The sequence below is a fragment of the Haplochromis burtoni genome, unplaced genomic scaffold, assembly GCF_018398535.1.
Source record: "Haplochromis burtoni strain Fernald_Lab_line unplaced genomic scaffold, NCSU_Asbu1 Contig_474, whole genome shotgun sequence".
Classification (NCBI taxonomy): domain Eukaryota; kingdom Metazoa; phylum Chordata; class Actinopteri; order Cichliformes; family Cichlidae; genus Haplochromis; species Haplochromis burtoni.
Window position 1 is genome coordinate 15016 of NW_024582835.1, and position 7437 is coordinate 22452.

Consider the following 7437-nt stretch of genomic DNA (forward strand, 5'->3'; position numbering starts at 1 on the left):
CGCTGGTTCCTATTTATGCAGCTAGAGTTATGTATTATTTTCAACTTTAACTAATAAAAGACATCATTGTTTTAAATCGTAGGAACATATTATAGAAAAAACAAACACTTTGGTGTGAGTGACATAATCCAAATCAGAATATAAGTCTACCCTCAAATAGGACAAGTGGCAATTTCATGGTCCCTCAGTCTTCCTGATGCGACCTTTCATTTTGTGTTTGTCTCGCTGGTTTTGCTTCCCGCCTCTTTTCTCCCATATCCCAGTTTGAGTGCATGCATGTGTGTGTTTAGTGTGCTGGTTTTGATGCATTGGCAGGATGCAGCCCAAATTCCCAGCTTCTGGTTTTTGCATATGTGTCGGAAATCACACGACTGCCTCTGATGACCTTGTTATAATGGCTTCTTGGCTGGATCATTACACTGCAGCAGTTAGTGTTTCCTAGTTCCTCACCGTTGTGAATGTTTTCGCCTCACCTGAGAAACAGTTTCTTACTTGCTTTTCCTGTGCTCAGATTTACCAGAAAACACTGGGATTTGAAATTGTTTGGATTCTGTGAAGAGGCTGAAGGGAGACTGATGTTCATTTAGATATTAAAAGTTCACAGTGATTAAATGCACTGAACTCTGACCTCGATCCTGTAATTGAGTCCCGCTTGTTCATACAACCTTGACAGACAGGATACAACACAATGTGATATCGTGACTTGGCATATAAATTGCAAGCTACTATTAATTTTTTAAAGAACATTTTGCATTCATGACAAAATATCCATTTTGTGTTTTTCATGTGGTTTAATGCCATTTGTCTATTGTATATTGAAATAAGCCCTGAGAAGGAATGGGCAAAAATGAAATCCCTCCAAGCAGAAATGGAGAAAGATGAAAAAGCCAGAACAGCCACATCAGCGAGCAGGTACAGATGAATGAAAAGCCCTTCAGTCCCTGCAGCTTGCTGAAAAGAACAGCAAGGTAAGGAGTTTGCAGGAGCTTACCTGGCGCTATTATATGGAGAAACTCTAAATTGGCAATACTGAAAAGATTAATATTACATATTACTAGCCAAATGATTAGGCTGCATCCTTCATTTATTTGGTAAAGTGTACAGAGCTTTTCATCAAGGCACAGAAGTATATGGCTAACAAGAGGTAGAGTTAGCATGAAAAGAAAAACCAATAACTAAAATTCACTGACAAGGTCCTGAAACTTACCCTGGATCCAGATGAAACCATGGTGTCCTTTGATGTAGTCTCTCTCTTCACTTGCATACCCACCACGGAGGCAGTGGAGAACTGTCAGAAAACGACTACAAGAAGACAGCTCCTTGGAGGACAGGACCAACTTCACACCCGATCAGATTTGCACACTGTTAGACCTCTGCCTCACCACTACATACAGTGGGCAAAAAAGTATTTAGTCAGCACCGATTGTGCAAGTTCCCCCACTAAAATGATGACAGAGGTCAGTAATTTGCACCAGAGGTACACTTCAACTGTGAGAGACAGAATGTGAAAAAAAAATCCATGAATCCACATGGTAGGATTTGTAAAGAATTTATTCGTAAATCAGGGTGGAAAATAAGTATTTGGTCAATAACAAAAATACAACTCAATACTTTGTAACATAACCTTTGTTGGCAATAACAGAGGTCAAACGTTTACTATAGGTCTTTACCAGGTTTGCACACACAGTAGCTGGTATTTTGGCCCATTCCTCCATGCAGATCTTCTCGAGAGCAGTGATGTTTTGGGGCTGTCGCCGAGCAACACGGACTTTCAACTCCCGCCACAGATTTTCTATGGGGTTGAGGTCTGGAGACTGGCTAGGCCACTCCAGGACTTTCAAATGCTTCTTACGGAGCCACTCCTTTGTTGCCCGGGCGGTGTGTTTTGGATCATTGTCATGTTGGAAGACCCAGCCTCGTTTCATCTTCAAAGTTCTCACTGATGGAAGGAGGTTTTGGCTCAAAATCTCACGATACATGGCCCCATTCATTCTGTCCTTAACACGGATCAGTCGTCCTGTCCCCTTGGCAGAAAAACAGCCCCATAGCATGATGTTTCCACCCCCATGCTTCACAGTAGGTATGGTGTTCTTGGGATGCAACTCAGTATTCTTCTTCCTCCAAACACGACGAGTTGAGTTTATACCAAAAAGTTCTACTTTGGTTTCATCTGACCACATGACATTCTCCCAATCCTCTGCTGTATCATCCATGTGCTCTCTGGCAAACTTCAGACGGGCCTGGACATGCACTGGCTTCAGCAGCGGAACACGTCTGGCACTGCGGGATTTGATTCCCTGCCGTTGTAGTGTGTTACTGATGGTGACCTTTGTTACTTTGGTCCCAGCTCTCTGCAGGTCATTCACCAGGTCCCCCCGTGTGGTTCTGGGATCTTTGCTCACCGTTCTCATGATCATTTTGACCCCACGGGATGAGATCTTGCGTGGAGCCCCAGATGGAGGGAGATTATCAGTGGTCTTGTATGTCTTCCATTTTCTGATGATTGCTCCCACAGTTGATTTTTTCACACCAAGCTGCTTGCCTATTGTAGATTCACTCTTCCCAGTCTGGTGCAGGTCTACAATACTTTTCCTGGTGTCCTTCGAAAGCTCTTTGGTCTTGGCCATGGCGGAGTTTGGAGTCTGACTGTTTGAGGCTGTGGACAGGTGTCTTTTATACAGATGATGAGTTCAAACAGGTGCCATTCATACAGGTAACGAGTGGGGGACAGAAAAGCTTCTTACAGAAGACGTTACAGGTCTGTGAGAGCCAGAGATTTTCCTTGTTTGAGGTGACCAAATACTTATTTTCCACCCTGATTTACGAATAAATTCTTTACAAATCCTACCATGTGGATTCATGGATTTTTTTTCACATTCTGTCTCTCACAGTTGAAGTGTACCTCTGGTGCAAATTACTGACCTCTGTCATCATTTTAAGTGGGGGACTACACCAGATATTATGCTAGTGTTTATAATAGTAAGAAAAATCCTTCAATATTGGTTTGTCAAGACATCTCTCAGGTCCAGGACATGCTTAACCTCATTTTTCGCCAGGTTTGGAACCTTCCTCCCAGTTTTCTTTAATTAGGTCCAACACCCCCCTCGGCCTCCTACCGAACTCAAAGGGAAAATATCCCGTGGCGACCTGGGGTACCTCCTGCACTGCAAACAGCAGAGGGTCCATCCAGCGATCTCAATTGCGTTCATCCTCGTGAATGAACTTACGAATCATGGACTTTAAAGTCTTATTCAGCTGCTCCACCAACCCGTCACACTGAGGGTGGTAGATGTTGGTTTGAACAGATTTAATGCCCAATAATTCATACAGCTCTTTTAAACTGTGACACAATAGGGTATTTGCGAGTATCCCCGTGAACACACTTAACCTCCTCACACTCTGCCTCCAACAATGCCCCGGGGCAAACCAGGGTTTAATGAATGAGGGTCTGCGTGCAGCCTGTGTCCACCAAAACCTGGCTTATACCCTCTTGAGACCATACCTATCGTAGGTGTCCCAGCTGCCCCCACTTCCAGCACTCCTGTGCCACCCCCCATGGCTCAGGTGCAGTGGCTGTTTTCACTGGGGCCTGGGGCGGCAGGTCAGTGACAAATGGGTTCGTTAAACACAGCTGTGGTGACCGTTCTGCTGGGGCAAGGCTGGGGAGCTCCCTCCTCGGTGCAGGTATCGGCTGAGGCCTGCAGAGTCTGTCCCTGTGGCCCTCTCTACTTTGCTCGCCAGCCGCTGGCAGCAGACCCAACGTGCTTGTCTCTCCATCATGATCAGTGTCAGCATCCATGCCTCCCCATCCCATGGCTCTGGCTGCAGCCATCTTACCGTATCGTTGTGCATGTGAATGGCCAATCAACCGCTGCCATCTGCCTGCTGCAAAAGTACAGACTGCTGCAGACAATCCAACACAGCCTGGCACCCGTTGCCAAAGCTCCTTCAGGACACCGGTGGCAGGCTCTGGGCCTCCCCTGACACCAGTCAGCTGTGGGACACCTCTGCTGTAGCCTGGAAAGCCTCCAGGAAAACTTGGGGTTCAACGTTCTCCTCCATCCAGTGATAGCCACCACAAGCAGAGGGGAAGGGCGGCAGGGCAGCAGCCTTGATCAGCTTCTCCAGCACACAAGTTTGTCACTCAGCCTGGGCCTGGAGCCCGTCCAGCTGTGCTTTTTGCACCACTGTTCCCTGGCAATGCACTGCTGCCACCGCCGCTAGCATTTGTGCCAGCAGGCACAGCGGCTGGGCAGTTGTGGGTCTAACATGACAATCAGGATTTTGGCACCACTGTGGACAGACCCACACAGTGTTCAGTTTGTCTTTTTTATTTATGTTTCTGGGTTGGCACTGACGTGTTCTCTACTTTGTTGCTTTTTCAGTTGACTCCACCACAATTTTCTCCCATCCTGGCTTCACTAAAGGGGATCACCTTGAATTTAAAAGGTGATCAGGCACATTTAGGGGTTAAGCATCGACCCAATGTCCTTTCACAAGTGTAAAAATGTTGGGGCATCTAGTAAAGGTTATGGTTCAATCAAGTTATTGCTCAAAACATGATTGAACCATAATCTTTTAACATCCACCATGTTACCAGCAACTTGCTTTTAATGAAGGGCAGGGTTGGGTTTTATATAAGATAAGAAGATGTTAAATAGAAGCAACTAGAAGATATCATCCCTCAAAATGATGTCTCCCTTATTGATGTTGACATTTTTTTCTCTTTTAGAAGCGCTTCCATTAAAACCTATAACATTTAATTAATAACTATCACAACATCACTCTTGAGCCTTTAGGTAAACAGGATGAGGCATGAGTGAGAGCAAAAAGTAGTGTAATTGCACCTTAACACAGAATGAACCCATTTACTCTGAAAGCCACATACACGTGGTCTGAATATCAGGCGATGTGTCTCACTTTTATCCTCTTTCAAAGATGTGAAGAAGGAAAGAGAAATATGCGTGGAAGAAATTGGTGTGTACAACCATGACCTTGTTGACAGTGTGAGCTCTGTTGTATAACTGCACTGTAAAAAAAAATCTGTCAAATTTACGGTAAAATACCGGCAGCTGTGGTTGCCAGGAATATACCGTGTAAAAAATGTGGAATCTGTAAAAGACAATACGGTATACTGGTTTTGTAACCCTAATTTTTAAGGTAGACAACGTATTTATGCTTTGGCCAAAGTCCAAAAAGTACAATTAATCTATTGTTTGTGATATTGTTTTACAGCACCAAATATGGAAATTTCAAGCCAGGCCAGCATATCGTCTCCATCTGTTTTAAGGTTTAAGGGTGGTGGCACAGCTAAGACCCAAGAGTCTCTTTCAAGGTTAGTAAAGTAAACAGATTCAAGAAGATATTTTACACATTTCTTTGTCGTCTGTCTCTAAATCTTATTTTGTCTTTATTATGATTAAAAAGGTTTGTTTTGTTCCTGCCCTTTTCAGACACTGAATTTGAGCAGAAACCATAAGGATACTCAAAGGACCTGTGACTCTCAGGAAATGGTGAGATTTCAGGTCATAATCTTTTTTTTCCATTAAATTAATTTTCCTTTTTCCCTTTACAATATTGCTGTTTTGTTTTTGTAAACAGCATCAAATGAGAGGGACAGATGAAACAGTTTCAAGACAATGGCAGGAAAAACATGCTGAAGATTGAAACAAACCTTGGCTGGAAATATTTGGTATGTGTTTTACCGTAAATCAAATTGTTGAAAAACATTCAGCTACACTGCAACACAGGGAAACTTGATTTGCACTTATTTTGTTACTTTAATTTCTTGTCTCATTATTTTTGTCAGTTATTATTGTTTATGGTGTATGCCCTTCTTGTTTTCTTTCTGAATGCAGAAGGTATCTAGCCAGTCCACAATGAAAGCTTCGTTGCACCCCATGAGTCTTCTGGCAGAAATGATGGCGGCTGTATTCTTTGGTTTCCCTAAACATCACACCCTGCCTGTTTATACGAGGCTCTTCAATTAAGTCTGCACCCAAAGATTCAATGAGAGGTAAGCAGTGGTATTATTCAAGTTTTGCTAAAGAAAGATGGACAGGAGACACTAATCTTAATCAGCCGAGCTCAGGTTCATGTCCAGGTGAGCAGTTTCACACGCTATAAAATGTAGATTGAATGATAGGTCTCATCACCATGCATTCAGCCATTAACTTCAAGTTCTATGATAAATCAATACGAAACTTAAATACGTTTTCCAACAAATTATGATTGTGATTAGGGCTGCGTTGTCTATGTATCACTTTTACATAAGTAGATTTAAAGGATAACTATTGCCAAAACGCAACCTGGGCTGTTTTTTTTACTGTATCGATTTTGATGTGCTCAAATTTATGCCCCGGCCCCCTAGTATTCCCATTCACTGGCTATTGACCACAAAACAAAATCACGGTCAATCTCAAAAACGGCTTGTTTGTCGTAATTATGCTTTTAGATATATGTTTGTCTCGTTTACAGTAAAAAAAAAAAAAAAAAAAAAACAGCCCAGGTTGCATTTTGACAATAGCTATCCTTTAAGAACTGTATATTTTACACTTAAGAAATCATTTATCATTAGATCTGTTTTTGGCAGCACGTTTTGTTCATTTCTGTGCATTTTGCTCAAGCACTGATCAAACTTTGTCCATTTTTTTTGCTGCAGAGGGGATCCTGCCAGTCCAAAGTGAACTCCTGATGGACATTGAAGTACTCCTGCAGAGCTTGTATCTTCAACACCATGCGCATTAGAAACTCCACCGAGTCCTTTCCTTCACCAAGGCAGGACCCAGTGACTCATTACTGTTGATAGGTCAGGGGCAGGTAATATTTTGTTTCATGTTTATTCATTCCTCCATGGATTACCAGCCATATATATGGACACATGCTGTATTCTCAAGATCTATGCTGTTTTGTAGGAATAGAGAAAATGATATGTTTAGTCTGTTTTCAAATGGTATGTCAAATTTTCTCATTGTTTATCAGTAATATTCTCTACCTTGGTTGTATATGAGCATCTTTAGATTTTTCTATATTTAGCGGTTGCAAATGTAAAATGTACGGTAAACCATTTATGTTCCTCATATTGTACTGTATTTTTAGCGGTAAAATACCGGCAGCTGTGGTTGCCAGGAATTTACCGTAAAATGTATCTGGTCAAAATAAAATGCTGTAATTTGTTATACAATTTCACTGTGTTTTTTACTGTCAAAGGTTTTAATAAGGTTTAACATATTTCTGTTATTTTTACAGTTATTTACAATAATAGGGTCTATCCTATTACTGTTAAATTAACAACAAATTACTGTAAATATTATTATATTATAACTTTTTTTTACTGCAAATATCCGTAAAAAGCTATGGAAAGTTGCATTTTTTACATTAAATTGCTGTATAATTGACAAATATATTTGTTTTTTTCTATCATGATTTTGGTAAAAT

The 7437-nt window shown here is 41.8% G+C and overlaps 1 long non-coding RNA gene across 1 annotated transcript; it reads left to right on the forward strand.

Moving 5' to 3' along the window:
• Positions 1–5179: 5179 nt before the first annotated feature.
• Positions 5180–7372, forward strand: LOC121812228. The gene is made up of 5 exons (XR_006052935.1): positions 5180–5335; positions 5454–5513; positions 5602–5692; positions 5859–6016; positions 6662–7372. It is a non-coding gene; the product is annotated as an uncharacterized LOC121812228 (long non-coding RNA).
• The last annotated feature ends 65 nt before the right edge of the window (positions 7373–7437 follow it).